Genomic DNA, 15,645 nt, shown 5'->3' with positions numbered 1-15,645 from the left:
ATCAAGTTTCTCAAGGTTCGGTGGTCTCATCATTCCGAGAGAGAAGCTACTTGGGAGCGTGAAGATCTTCTTCGACTTGAGTACCCCACTTTCTTTCCACCGACTCCTGAATCTCGAGATGAGATTCTTGCGAGTGGGGGAGAGTTGTCACATCCCTAGTTCTGGTATCACCTAGGCTAGCCCTTCATGTTTGCATCATGTTTAAATTCCATTTAAATTTTAAATGGGGATTTGTGAAACCCTCAGAATCATTTCTGAAAATGACCCAAGTAAAAATTGCTCCAAAAGGGTCCAAGAAAATGCTCATGTTGCTCTCTCAAAATATTGGACAGAGATAAAAATCAAACCTATATTTTAAAGAGCTCATAAGTATTTTTTTGGGCATTTGGAATTAATCCAGTATTTATTTGCGTTGGATAAATATTTTTATATATACAAAATATTGTCCAATAATTCTGAATTTTGGTGAGAGGCCACTACAAGAAATATGTCAACTTGTGACCTTCTATTAGTGACCCTGGAAGAATTGGTCATAGATCTATGACCATTTCAGACCAATTGGTCAAAAGTTGTCCGGGGGCTCCAAAACCTAAACTATAATCACCATTTTGGTCGGAAAGGTCGTAATTTCCTTACACGAAATGGTCATAAAGCAGATAGCACTGGTCTGCTGCCTTATTTCTAGTTGATCATGACCAATATAGATGGTCATAACCTTGTAAATTGTGGTGGGTTGCTATGACTAGGCGCCACCTCATCAGTTTTGCCTATGTGTCATGTCCATGTGGCAGTTTTTGCCCTAGGTTGTGAAGCAACCTATATTTTTGTCATTCCCAAAATTCCCAAAAAAATCTCATAAATTCTTTGGGTCATATCTTCATCAAATATGTAAAAATCCTTCCTTGCCTAGTTCAAAACTAATTCAACAATATTCATTTTCCTATTCTGTTCACGACAGCACTTTATGAAGGAAGTGCTATTTATATATTCTTGATTGCCCTTGGAATTTTTGGGCACTCTTTCCTATCCAAATCATTACCGCATGACAAAATTCAGCTCCACTTGCCTAGCAAATCTTCCTCGGCAAATTTCCAAAGTTTTTGTCCACCTAGAAGCATTGTGAAGGAAGTACCTTTTTTATATATCGAAATGACATGAAATTTATACAGTTCCTTCATATGCTGAAATTATCACCCTGCTCCAAATTGCAGCTCAGTCAAATCATCTATGTGAGCCCAGGTTCAATTTATATTTTATGGGCAAATTGGCACGTTGCAAAGCAAGTGTTATCTAGACCCCTCCTATTACCCTCAAACATTTCGGGCACTCTTCCATACCCAAATAATTGCCAAATGATAATATTCAGCTCAATTTTCCTAGTAAATCTTTCTCAGGAAATTTTCAAAGTTTCTACCTCGAGAGAAGCTTTGTGAAGTAAGTACTAGCTAGGGTTACCCAAATGATCTGAAAATTTACCAGCGCATGACCATACCTATGTAACTTACCTACACCAATTTTTAGCTCATTTCATTCATCCAATCTCTCTCACTAGTTTTCCCAAGTTTCTGTCCATAGAAGAGAATTGTGAAGGAAGTACCACTTTGGCATTTCCAAATAGTATCCATTTTCTACAGTGGTTTCCTATGCCCAAATAACCATCCTCCACCTAATGCCATCTCAATCCGTTCATTATTTTGAGCCGAGCTTCAACATTCATATTTATGTCCAGTGTGGTAGTTCGCAAAGCAAGTACCACCTAGGCTCCTCCTTTTGGGCTGAAAATTTGTGAAGACGGTCTTCTTAGTAACTGATCATCCTCAGCCAAAACTCACGCCCATTAGCCATGTATATTTCCTGTACCGCTAATCAAACACTTGGCTGCTAATTCATGTTTGAGCATCGATCGGTCTCCTCGTGAGAATCTTATGTTATAATTTTCTTCCTAGCACCTACCTGGGGAGTGACCAACCCACTAGACATGCCTAGGCTGCCCAGAACACATGGCAACGCCACGGTCACGCGGTGACCACGCGGCGGGCATGCGAGCTTACGCGCTCTAGAGTTGGGGGCCTTGGCCACCGCCCAAACCTCGACGTATCACCATCAAACCATGTATTTATGATTAAATAGGTACTTATGTAACTATAAATGATTTTTGGAAAAAATAAACAATAAACTATGAGGTAGCTGTAGTTCAAATTTGACCCGCTTCCTACTGAATCGGCGGGAATTTGTCTTTTTCACCAGAGGTGGATCAAAACTTTTGACACCCAACCATTTTGTCAATTGTGCATTAAATATGGCCTAGTATTTTAGAAAATCGATTTGGTCCAATTTTGCAACAAATATATTGTAGGTCCTTCACAAAAAAACTCATTTTGGGCACTCAGAAAATGGAAAATGTATTTTCCGTGCAAAGAAAATGAAAACTCCCTTAGGCAATGTTGTTTAGAATTCCAAGATGCACCATTGTGCACAATATCATATCGTTTGAACAAACTATGCCATGAATGTGGCCATAAGATTGATCATTTGGCTTGAAAGCCATGAATCTTCACACTAGATAGCTTGTTTCCGAGAACACTTTTTTAAAATAATTGCCGTATTACAAGTTTATTATTTTTCCTGGTAACTTGGTCACATATAATGACGCAATGTGAAGGTTTTCCAATTTTTTGATTTTTTCATTTTTTTATGCCCGTTTCAAAATGCGGTCAAAACGGCGGGCTTGACCGTTCCTAGCTAGTGGTTGAATCTTGGAATTTTTTTGGTGTTTCTATGATTAAATAGATACTTATGTACCTAGAAATGATTTTCGGAAAAAATAAAGAGCAAACTACGAGGCAGCTACAGTTCAAATTTGACCCGCTTCCAACTGAATCAGCGGAAATTTGTCTTTTTCACCAGAGGTGAATCAAGGCTTTTGATACCCAACCATTGTGTCAATTGTGCATTGAACATGTCCTAGTATTTTATAAAATTGATTTGGTCCATTTTTACAAAATTTATTTGGTAGTTCCTTCACAAAAAACCTCATTTCGGGCACTCAAAAAATGGAAAAATGGTTTTTTCGTCCAAAGAAAATGAAAACTTCCTTAGGGAATATTGTTTGCCATTCAAAAATGCACCCTTGTGCACAATATGAGATCATTTGAACAAACTATGCCAAGAATGTGGCCATAAGATTGATCATTTGGCTTGAAAGCCTTGAATCTTCACGCATGATGGCTCAAATTTGACCCGCTACAGTTCAAATTTGACCCGCTTCCAGCTAAATCGGTGAGAATTTGTGTTTTTCATGAGAGGTGGATCAAAACTTTTTACACCCACCCATTTGGTCAATTGTGCATTAAATATGTCCTAGTATTTTAGAAAATTGATTTGGTCCAATTTTGCAACAAATATATGGTAGGTTCTTCACAAAAAACCTCCTTTTGGGCACTCAAAAAATGGAAAATGGTTTTTTCGTCCAAAGAAAATGAGAACTCCCTTAGGCAACATTTTTTTGGAATTCGAAGATCTACCATTGTGCACAATATGAGATCATTTGAACAAACTATGACATGAATGTGGCCATAAGATTGATCATTTGGGTTGAAAGCCATTGATCTCCACACGTGATACCTCGTTTCAAAGAACACTTTTTAAAATAATTGTCGTATTACAAGTTTATTATTTTTCCTGGGCACTTGGCCACATATAATGACACAATGCGAAGGTTTAAGAATTTTTTGATTTTTTTTGAATTTTTATGCCCGTTTCAAAATGCGGTCAAACCGGCGAGAATGACCGTTCCTAGCTAGTGGTTGAATCTTCGAAACCTTTTGATTTTTCTCTGATTAAATAGATACTTATATACCTAGAAATTATTTTTGAAAAAAATAAAAAGAAAACTACAAGGCAGCTACAGTTCAAATTTGATCCGCTTCCAGCTGAATCGGCGAACATTTGTCTTTTTCATGAGAGGTGGATCAAAACTTTTTACACCCAACCATTTGGTCAATTGTGCATTAAATATGGCCTAGTATTTTAGAAAATGATTTGGTCCAATTTTGCAACAAATATTTGGCAGGTCCTTCACAAAAAAGCCTCTTTTCGGGCACTCGAAAAATGAAAAATGAATTTTCCGTGCAAACAAAATGAAAACATTCTTAGGTAACATTGTTTGCCATTCCTAGATGCACCATTGTGCTCAATATAAGATCATTTCTTTGAATTTTTCATGTGAAAAAGTAGAAGAAAAACAAAAGAATGTCGAGGTACATGCTTTTTTGAAACACAATTTGTCTTTTTGATGAGAGGTGGATCGAAAGCATTTTACATCTAAAGATTTGGTCAACTGTACATAAAATGTTGTCTTATAGTTTTGGAAAATGGAGTGGTGCTGTAAACATTTTTTGCACTCTAAAAATAGAAAATGATTCCCCCCCCCCTAAAAACTCATTTCTCATAACAATTTTTAAAAGATATTTGTCTTATTCCAATTCCAAGTTTGTTATTTTTCCTAAAAACTATGTCACATTTGGTGACACAATGAAAATGTTTTTTTTTGAATTTCTCATATCATAAAATTGTTTATATTATTCAACACCTTTTTTTGAAAAAATATGGCTCAACACCTTATTTTTAGTCGATTACGACCAATTTAGAAGGTCATAACGTCTACTGGGTTCTGATTGGTCCATGGACATGTCACGCGGATCGTGCTCAAACGCCGTCGGATGCTCTCGGATCCGACGGCAGCCCTTTCTCCCTCACCCCCCTCCCCATCTTTGTCTCAAAAAAAAGAAAAGAGAAAACTCCCTCACCCTCTCACCCCACGAACCCTAGCGCTCCCTCTCCCCCATACCCCCCCTCGTCTCCCACTTCGCCGCCACCCCGCCGATCCCATCCCTCCCGATTCAGATCCGACCCCGCCGCCCACACCTGCGCGCTACCACCCGCCCTTGTCGCCTCCCGGAGGACGTCCGCTGCTCTTCCTCCACCTTTCCCAGAGGCCTCAGTCGGCGCCCTCCGCCGCAGGGCCGCCGCGCTCGTCCCACCCTCAGCACCGCACCTCCACCGCCATCTCCACTGGGTCCTCGCCGATGCCTCCGCCCCTTCCCCGTCTAGCGCGTTGCTCGGGAACAAGCACTGGAAGGACCTGGTGGCCACTGTCCGGGACGGGGTGCTCATCCCGCGGCCCGAGACGGAGGCCGTCGTGGACATGGTCGCCACCACCGACTGCGAGCGAGGGTCCTGGTCCTCTCCCTCGTCGGCCTCGGCGGTGGCATCGCAGCTTGGTGCCATCGCCGTGCCCTACGTCGACGTCTCGATCAGCTTCACGGATCGCCGCCTTCACGGTACGCACGCACACATGTCTGAAATTCACAGTCAACAGTTTGGTGTATGCGCTGAGTACTGAGTCATGAGCCATGCGTGTGGTTGTCCTTGTGCAGAGGTTGGTCGAAGAGGGCTAGAGTTCATGCCGTTCCTGCTGTCCCTGTCAGTCTTCCTCTTCGGCACCTCCTGGTTCATCTTCGACCTCATCCTGGTGAGATTTCCATCCAACCCTCCCCGTCCCCATGGTGCTCTTTATAGTGAGTACTCGTCTGAGAGAGTTGCAGTACCAACCGTTAGTTCTTGGTATACCAGGTAGCCAAGATTGTAGCTGATGAGATGAATAACTACCTCTTGTTTGAGCACACTTTGCAAATTGTGCCTGTCCAACTGGAGAAAGTTCATGCCAAATTGTAATCACTACAACTATGCTTCTTACTTACGTTAGTTTCACTTTTTGGTAACTGAAACATAGCCTTCATCGTCTGTTTAGGAGTACACATTAATTACCACTAAATGAGGTCAATATTTGTACTCCATTGGAAAATGTTGTCTACTTTGGGTTTCTCTTTCATGGAATACTGTTTACAGTGATATACGCTTTCATTGGGGTAACACAGATTGGTAATGTGAATGTCAAAACTAAATTATAAAGTCAAGGAGTTGTGACAGTACTATGAATTGGTATATATACCACTGCATCGACTAGTGCAGAACTGAAGCATTGATGACAACTCTTCTTTTTGTGCCTGTATATATATTATTGAATCCTTCTTATTTTTGTGTACTTAATATGGAGGTTGCAGCAACTCTTCTACAACACTAGAGTTTTGTTTCCCTGCACTTTTGTAACATATTTAGTCCTGACTGAACTTTTGTCATGATCAGGTTGAAAATATTGGAGCTAAATTGGTCAGGTTGAAAATACTGGAGCTAAAGAGGTTGATTATTGGGTAATTAGTCCAGTTTTATTGAGATTAAATATGTGTGAGTCAGCAGTGAGATGCACAATTTTGTATTGTGATTTCTGGAACCCTGCTGTTTAGATGCGGTTTTGTTGTCCTTTTGAATGGTTGGTACCCCAGATTTGTGCTATAGCTGTGTTTACTATAGAGTGTAGACTCGTGGCATGTACTCTAACAAAATATTTGAAGGGTTAAATAATGCTGAAATGCCCTGCTGTAGTGTAGCTCTACTGATGATGCAGATTGATAGATCTTTTATGCTTGTGTTCGATTTGATGCCATGTCGACTTGCTTGCTTAATTATGAAGTAAATTGCTCGGTGCATTTATTTTCTCTTAAGATTTTTGCAGTGTATGTCATCTAAATAAAACTGCAGGCAGTGATCTTCTTGTATGAGTATATATGTCTGCATTGCATGTTGTTTTTGTGAAAATATGATGATTACTTCCTAGGTACTGCATATTTTGTTTAGCTTGAGGTTTTGTATGCACTAGTATTACTCTGTTTAGCTTGAGGGTTGAAGCTCTAGTATGCTTAGAGTGACCGGTTTCATTAGTCTCTTAATCGACAAGTTAACTGGACTATTTTACTGTATTTCCGTCATACTCCTTTCATTTATTTAGTGACTGCAGACTGGGAAAATACCATGTGTACCTTAATCCTTGTGGTTCTCATTTGTTCCCGGTTTGGTGAGCTTGCCCTGAGGTCTGTGGCTGCGTGCGGGGACCAGGCCCATGGTGGTGAGGGACTACTATGACATGCTCGGCGTGAAGAAGGATGCCGGCCAGGGTGAGATCAAGAAGGCGTATTACGCGGTATGGCTCGCTACAATTGGGTCTGGCACTTATATTGTAATCTTGGGCTTGTCTAAGACTGAACTTGAAGGCTGCTTGTGGGTAGTAATTTTACTTCGTAGATGCTCGAGGCCAAAAACACACACATTATGTACTAAATGTGGTCGCGTATGTCAGGACTCATACATTGTTAAAATGGAGGCTTGGGAAGAACTATTTTCTTTGTAGTAATAAGTTAGGAGTTGTTTGTTGCTTCAGTAGGGTGTCATACATTATAATCATCAGCTCATGTCATCTGGGATCAAACATAGCTTTGAATTTACAAGAGTAAAGATTTATGTGAGAAGTACAAACCATGTTCAATTTTAACTAGTACAAAAATTATGCCCCTTCTATAGTGATACATTCTGTACTACACTATTGCTTCTGTTTGCTTGCTTGATTACCTCTATAAGGCGGCTTCGTTTTGTTCTTCTTCTTCATGTGCTACTTGCAGCATCAAGGGGATCTTCGACCGCTACCAACAGGCCACCGGGACCAGCCTGTGGACTGAGTAGTATGAGGTTGGCTGCTGCTTCTCTATCTTGCCTCCATCCAACTTTTTCTTTAGCTGTATCACTTTCTCCTTTCTTTGATGTGGCTGATTTGATTCGGTTTGATATCATATAGATCTGACTAGTTTGTACTTAGTCACTAGTGATGCACTTCTCTTTTTCCTTGTGATGCTCGAGTACTGAAGAAACTTGGGTAATATGCATTGGTCTTTTGCTTATGCTCTTGTGAGTTTGGCAAGTGATTGTATGGGGAGTAGATGTAGTGTGTGCTTATGCTCTTCTGATATTTGCAGGAGTAGTACATTCTTGGGACATGTTTTAAATCAATAATGTTCCTCATTGTGTTAAATCAAGCCTTGCAGAATACAATATACACACTAGATTGTTTCTGAACGTGTTAAATCAATAATGTGTATGTGTTATTGTATCCTAGTAATTTTGCTGTGTCATTGTATCCCAGTAAAGCAAGATGCTTGTTATACTCATGTTCCTGATGATATTGGTGTAGACTCAATTTGGTTATTTCATCTAGTTCTGCTACTAGTTGCTATGTACTCCTAGTGTTGTAGTTGTTGTGTAGTAATACAAAAATATTAATGCTCAAATATGATGATCTGGCCTGCAGCGCACCTATAGTTTTCATTTCTATGATCAATTTAGAGAGTTGCACATGTCAGTATATTGTATACTAAAAAAATCCTAGCTAGTGAGAACATTTTAGGCACTCCATGAACGCATACTGGTTAGTGTTAGTCATACTATTTATGTACATCTCATTTGCTGTCAATTCTTGCTTATGAGTTATTGGATCCCTCATTGGCTACTGTTTGATGTTCTGTACACATTCTTATTCTTATATGTTCATTCTTGTTTTTTGCACAGGTGAAGTGCATATCCAAGTTCGAAGCTGTGAAGCATATCAACAAAGACAAGCATATTATGTGTTGTACATGTAGGCAGTAGTAGGCTTATCCAGGCTGTAGTATACTGTAACATTTGTAATAGACTAATGCCGTGTTGTTTTGGACGAATTTCATTTGCTATTTGGATTGTTTGAAATAATGATTGTGTATGTGATTTGAATACCCGTCAAATGGAAACCTGACAAGTTATAATGGTTGTTTGACACATTTTGAAATTTTTGGATGCGTGGCATCAATTTTGTGATAGGCATGACAAGTGGGACCAATCTGATTGGTGGGACCACTGGCAAAAAAAGGACGAAAATAAAGAACCAGTAGACTATAAAAGGCTGCATCTTAATAAAAAAGGCTGAATTAATGGCCCAAGCCCATGTAGCTAGCAAAAATTAACAAGAAAAAATACACTAAAAGGGCCGAATTGTTGGGCTAGGCCCATGTAGAAAATCGAATTGGACCGGGCTGAATCTAGTGCCACATCAGATTGCCACGCTGGATGCCTACGTGGCCTGGGGAGGTTGCTAGTGACCAAAACGCCACAGTAGACGTATTTTGGTCATAAACGTCTTCGACCATTCCAGAAGAAAGGTCGCTATAGTCAGTTTATGACGGCCAGCTTTTGACCTTATGTTTTTTGTCACAAAAAGGTCACAAATGGAAATTTTGACCATTCAGTGACCAATAGTGGTGGTCACAAGTTGACATATTTCTTGTAGTGGGCTTTGGATTAATTCCTTAGGTCCCTGCAAAATTTGACAGAATTAAATAAAATGATTTGGTATTTTTATCAAATAAAAACAAATGTCAGAAAAATAGAAAAGGAAACAGAAAAAGGAAAAAAAACCCTTACCTGGGCCTCCTACCTGGCAGCCCAGTGGCCCAGCAGGACAGCCCAGCCAGCTGGCCGACGCCAGTAGTCCCTAACCTCTCGCCAGGAGGACAAGGCGTGTGGCCGACGTGCGCGCGCCGCCGTGCCGCCACGCCACCTGCCTGGCTGGCCTCCCCCTCGTCGCCCTGGACGCTCTGCGCGACGCCACGCACCGCCCTGCACCTCTCTCACTCTCTCTCTCTCGCTCTCCCTCCTCCCTTGGATCCCTTTCTCTCGACCCGCCCGAGCGTTGCCGTCGCCGCCGCTCGCCGTTGCCATAGCCACCGACTCCCCCTCGCCCTCTCTTCGTGTCTGCAAGCTCCGCCACGTCTGCGTCTACCTCTCCGTCGAGCCACGCGCCTCGGGAGGCCCTGGAGCGCCTCCATCACCGTCGTCTTCATCTCCGGCCGCCGTAGATCCCCAACACCGCACCGTCGCCCTCAGCGCATCCCTAAGCTCGTTGACGACGTCTACGATCTCCCCGTGAGCTCAACTCTGTTCCCCCCTTTCTCGAGCTCGATTGCCTCGCCTAGCTAGCTTTACCACCACGGCCATAGCACCTCGCCGCCGGCCATGGCGCCACCATGGCCAGAGGCTGAGCCAGCCGCTCCCGCGCGTCACCGTGCTCCTGGTGACGCCAGGAGGCCGTAGAGGGCCTCCGCAGTTCCTACCGTGCCCCGCAGGCCGTTTTTGCCCGGAGCCGTACTCCGGCCGCCGCCTCGAGCTCGTTTCCGGTGAGCTCTGGCACCCCCGCAGCCTCCCACTTGCTCCAAACGACGTGGACGAGCTCCAGCTCCTCGTCCGTGGTCTCCGCCGCTTAAATGGTCGCCGGAGGGCGTTTCCCAAGCCCTCCGCCGCGTTCGGCCTCGCCGGCGGCTAAACGCCAGTGGGGTTTGACCCTTTGAGCTCGCGGGCCCGTCAGGTGGGCCCCATGGGTCAGGAGATTAGCTTAAGGCTAATCACCATTTAACTAAACGTGACACTAACAGTGGGCCCCAGCGCCACTAATTCTATAATTAGGAAAAACTAACCCCTGTTAACTAACCGGTCACTGACGTGTGGACCCCACACGTCAGGTTTGACCTGGTCAGCTCCGTTGACCTGCTGACACAGGCATGACGCAATGCTGACGCAGTTATTCATTTTCTGGTTTAAAATTAAATCAGGAAATTCCAGAATATATTCAAAACTTCAAAAATTCATAGAAATTCAACCGTAGCTCAGATTGAAATAATTTATATATGAAAAATGATCAGAAAAATTCAATCTATCCATCTGCTTCATTTTCATGCATGAAAAACCAACTATACATGCTGTATATATGAAAACACACTTATGGCATATTTAAGAGCTTAACTTGGAGTTGTATTTGAACCCTTGGTTCAAATGGACTTCAACCAAATAAATGCTAGATGCATTAACTCAACAACATCACATATTCATGCCATGATCATGCATCATATTGTTGCATATACTTGTGTTTGATTTCCGACACCGTTCCTTCTTGATAGGTCCTGCTCCGGAGACCGATCCAGATTACCTGTCTGAGGAGCAGTGCCTTCCTTGTTGATCTACCAGGCAAGCAACCCCCTTGTTCATTCCGATACAATCCTACTCTCTCACTCCTGCTCTCATTTATTGCATTAGGACAACAACGATTCAACTGCTACTTTACGCTGCGACAGTTGAACCCATTCCTCCGCATGACCTGTCATTGCCACAGTAAATAGTTGAAACCCACTAGCATGTATAGGAGTTGCTTGAGCCATGTTGTGTTCTTGCCATGCCATGCCTGCTATTGCTTAGAGTATGTCAGGTCTGATTCATTGGGAATGAATTGGAGTATAGTGTTATGTTCTGATGTTGAGAGTTAAGCGTGTGAACACGATTTGGTAAAGGTAGCGGTGAGGGGCCATGTAGGAGTACATGGTGGGTTGTCTCACTGGAACCGTCCCTAAGAACTGAGTTCTGTGTATGTTGTCCAAGGACTAGCTACTACCACACATTGGGTCCCGGTAACTCGACTCCTCTCGACTTATTAGCCATCTTGATCTCTGTCCAGGAGTTGCAAATAGTTTATGGTGTTTATAGGTAGTGCTATTTTTCTACCGAGTGGCACCCAGCAGGGTAGACTTGGGACAGACTAGGCACACGTGGCCGGTGTACCGAGTGGCACCCGGATGGTGGGCTCGGGAACCCTGTACACATCGTTTGGGGCCGTGAGCGAAACCCCGGCCAGATCTCCTTGCGGATGCAACCCAAATAGGCGATAAACCTGGACTAGAGTCTTGTGTGGTTAGTCAGGTCGTGGCCGACACCCTCGCCAGGCTTCTGCTTGAAGGTTGTCGAGATACGTGACGTTTATATGGTGATAAGTGGAGAGAGCGTGTGTGAAGAAGTACACCCCTGCAGGGTTATCTTCATATATTTGAATAGCCATGTCCACGGTTATGGACTTCTTGGATGCTTACGTGGTAGATAGACAACTTTAAGTGGATACTCTAAAATACTCAAGACAAGTGTGAGTGCTATGGATGGCCTTCTCGTAAGGAGACGAGGATGAATCCATAGTAGTGTATTGAGGTGGTGATTAGTGGACTCGTGTGCGCTTTCTCACCTCAAAGAAGTTTCCCGTTGTCATAGAACAGGATAGCCACTGAGTCAAAGCTGGCTTGCTGCAACTAAACCCCACATTACCTTCTTGATACAATGCATGTATGATAGGATCTGATGTAAGTCTTGTTGAGTACCTTTGTACTCATGGTTGCTTTATTTATGTTTTGCAGGTGAGACATCTGTCTCACTAGTAGTACCGCTTGGACTTCGACAAGTAGCTTGTTACCTCAGCTACGATCTTGTACCCTTGGGAGGGTCTTGTAGATAGTCAGGCTTCTAAGCCTTTTTCCTTTTGTAGTTGTCTGTACTCAAACATGTAATGCTTCCATTGCTTGTATGCTCTGAATGATGGGTCACGTGACCCCTGTTTGTATTTAATGCTATGTGGCTCTTCTGGGCCTTTGTCCTGCATGTTATGCGTACGTGTGACGTGTATTGCTATGTGTGGGATCCGACAATCTAGTTGTTTATCCTTGGCAGCCTCTTTTATGTGGAAATGTAGTCTAGTGCTTCCTTGAGCCATAGTAGTCCGCTACAGCCCGGTTCACCGGAGTCCTGCTAGCCCAGTACTACTGCTCAGGACACTTGACTGGCTGGCATGTGTTTCACTTCGTTCCTGTGTCTGTCCCTTCGGGGAAATTTCACGCGGTGACATCCGGAGTCGTGCCTAGCCCGCTACAGCCCGGGTTCCCCGTAGTCCTGTTAGCCTAGTGCTACAGCCCGGATTCACACGCTGCTGACCGACACGCACGATGTGAATCATGTATGCCTGTCCCCATAGGTTAGTGCCGCTTTGGGTTCACGACTAGCCATGTTGGCCCGGGTTCTCTGTCATATGGATGCTAGCGACACAATCATATACGTGAGCCAAAAGGCGCAAACAGTCCCGGGCCAGGGTAAGGCGACACCCGTGGGAATACCGTGTGTGAGGCCGCAAAGTGATATGAGGTGTTACCGGCTAGATCAATGTGACTCGGAATCGGGGTCCCGACAGCTGGCCGTCGGGACTGGATCGCTATCCATGTCCGACACACCCAGGGAGCCGTCCGAGGTTACCTTGATATTGGCTTCGGGCGGCCTGCACAATTGAGTTCGGCGTTAGGGAAAGCAACGCGACAAAGGAATCCTATGGGTTACTTTGGTATCCGAACACTTACGATCTCCCCTGGGGCTTGCCCCTGGGCAACCACTCGTCTTCACTTTCGTCGGCGGCGGTAGCGCTGTCCGGAGGGAGCGTCCTTCCCTTCTTGGACCCTTCGGCCTCCCCAGTTGGGGCGGCCTTTCTTTTCTTGTCTACCCCAGTTGGTGGGGGGCCTCTTCTTCCTCTTCCTCGTCTTCGGGGGAAGAGTGCCCTGCAGAGTCATCGAACGGTGAGTCCGACGACGTCTGGCGTCGGGAACTTTTTCGAGCTCCCTTGGCCTTCTTGGTCTTCTCCGGCACCTTATAGGGGGCCGGAGTCAGCATCTTCGTCAGAGGAGCGTCTGCGAAGCCTTCGAGCAAGGGAGCCGGACAGTCGATCTGTCCGGCCATCTTCTGCCAGTCCTGTCAAAGTTACGAGAGTTTAAATCCCGCATAGAGCCAATCTATATATATATATATATGTATATATAACAAATATCCTGTAAGAGGTAAAACAACTTACCGCACTGGCGTGGCACTTCGTGAATCCGCGATCCTCAGTAATGGGGGGAGGAACCGCGGCGCCCTTGAACAACACCCTACAGGCATCTTCATGAGTCGTGTCGAAGAGCCTGTTCAGAGTTCGGTGCTGCGCCGGATTGAACTCCCACAAGGTAAACTCCCGTTGTTGGCACGGGAGTATCTGGTGAATGAGCATAACCTGGACTATGTTGACAAGCTTGAGCTTCTTATCCACCATGTTCTGAATACATGACTGGAGTCCGGTCAGCTCTTTTGAATTACCCCAGGACAGGCCCTTCTCTTTCCAGGAGGTGAGCCGCATGGGGATGCCGGATCGGAACTCGGGGGCCTCTACCCAAGCGGGGTCGCGCGGCTCGGTGATATAGAACCACCCCGATTGCCACCCCTTTATGGTGTCCACGAAGGTGCCCTCGAGCCATGTGATGTTGGGCATCTTGCCCACCATGGAGCCTCCGCACTCCGCCTGGCGGCTGCTCACTACCTTGGGCTTGACATTGAAGGTCTTCAGCCATAAGACAAAGTGGGGCTTGATGCGGAGGAAGGCCTCGCACACGACGATAAACGCCGAGATGTTGAGGATGAAGTTTGGGGCTAGATCATGGAAATCCAGGCCGTAATAACACATGAGCCCCCGGACGAAGGGATGGAGAGGGAATCCTAGTCCGCGGAGGAAATGGGTGAGGAATACCACCCTCTCATGGGGCTCGGGGTGGGGATGAGCTGTCCCTCATCTGGGAGCCGGTGCGCGATGTCGTCGTGCAGGTATCCGACTCTCCTCAGTTTCTTGATGTCTCCCTCCGTGACGGAGGAGACCATCCACTTGCCTCCTGCTCCGGACATGGTTGGAGAAGGTTGAGATGGAAGTGAGGACTTGGGCGCTAGAGCTCGAGTATGCAGGAGCGGATGAGCAGAGGAGGAAGAAGGCGTGGATAGAAAGGTGAATCCTTATCCCTTTATATGGGCGGACAAAATTAAACGTCCCCACTTGCCTAGTAAAACTCGCTTATCCCCCAAGCGCCGCAATTGATGGCGCAGTTGGGTTACCCACGCCCGTATTGATGAGAATCCCGTAATAAGGTGACATGATCTCTGCTTTAACAAGACGTGTCGAAAAACTGCCTCGCGTTATGGGCGGGGCTGGTTAAAAGAAACGGTTCGAATAATCACCGGGCCATGACATAATGTCATGCTATCAAAACAAGCCAGCAAATTAGATTTGCCAAAAAACATTATTCTCTCTACGGTGAAATGTGGGACTTATTTTGCAGGGTCGGACACTATCCACGTATTCAACTTCTTTTGTAATGTATTCGGAGAAGGAACCCGCCTTGCAATGCCGAAGACAACTGCGCGCCGAACTCATTGTCATTGAAGCCTGGTTCAGGGGCTACTGTGGGAGTCCTGGATTAGGGGGTCTCCGGACAGCCGGACTATCTCCATTGGTCGGACTGTTAGACTATGAAGATACAAGATTGAAGACTTCATCTTGTGTCCGGATGGGACTCTACTTGGCGTGGAAGGCAAGCTAGGAAATACGTATATGGATATCTCCTCCTTTGTAACCAACCTTGTGTAACCCTAATCCTCTCCGGTGTCTATATAAATCGGAGGGTTTTAGTCTGTAGGACAACAATCACAACATACAATCATACCATAGGCTAGCGTCTAGGGTTTAGCCTCTCTGATCTCGTGGTAGATCTACTCTTGTAACACCCATATCTTCAATATTAATCAAGCAGGACGTAGGGTTTTACCTCCATCAAGAGGGCCCGAACCTAGGATAAATTTCGTGTCCCTCGCCTCCTGTTACCATCCGGCCTAGACGCACAGTTCGGGACCCCTACCCGAGATCCGCTGGTTTTGACACCGACAACGATGTTTACCCAGGTTCGGGCCCTCTTGATGGATGTAATACCCTACTTCCTGCTTGATTGACTTTGATGAGTA

At 44.9% G+C, this 15,645-nt stretch overlaps 1 pseudogene; it reads left to right on the top strand.

The window, feature by feature from the left end:
• The first annotated feature begins 2,035 nt into the window (after positions 1-2,035).
• LOC123038604 (uncharacterized) lies at positions 2,036-8,518 on the top strand (annotated as a pseudogene).
• The last annotated feature ends 7,127 nt before the right edge of the window (positions 8,519-15,645 follow it).

The sequence above is a fragment of the Triticum aestivum genome, chromosome 1A, assembly GCF_018294505.1.
Source record: "Triticum aestivum cultivar Chinese Spring chromosome 1A, IWGSC CS RefSeq v2.1, whole genome shotgun sequence".
In the NCBI taxonomy this organism is placed as follows: Eukaryota; Viridiplantae; Streptophyta; class Magnoliopsida; order Poales; family Poaceae; genus Triticum; species Triticum aestivum.
Note: the sequence above shows the minus strand (reverse complement) of the source record. Positions and strands in the feature narration are given on the sequence as shown.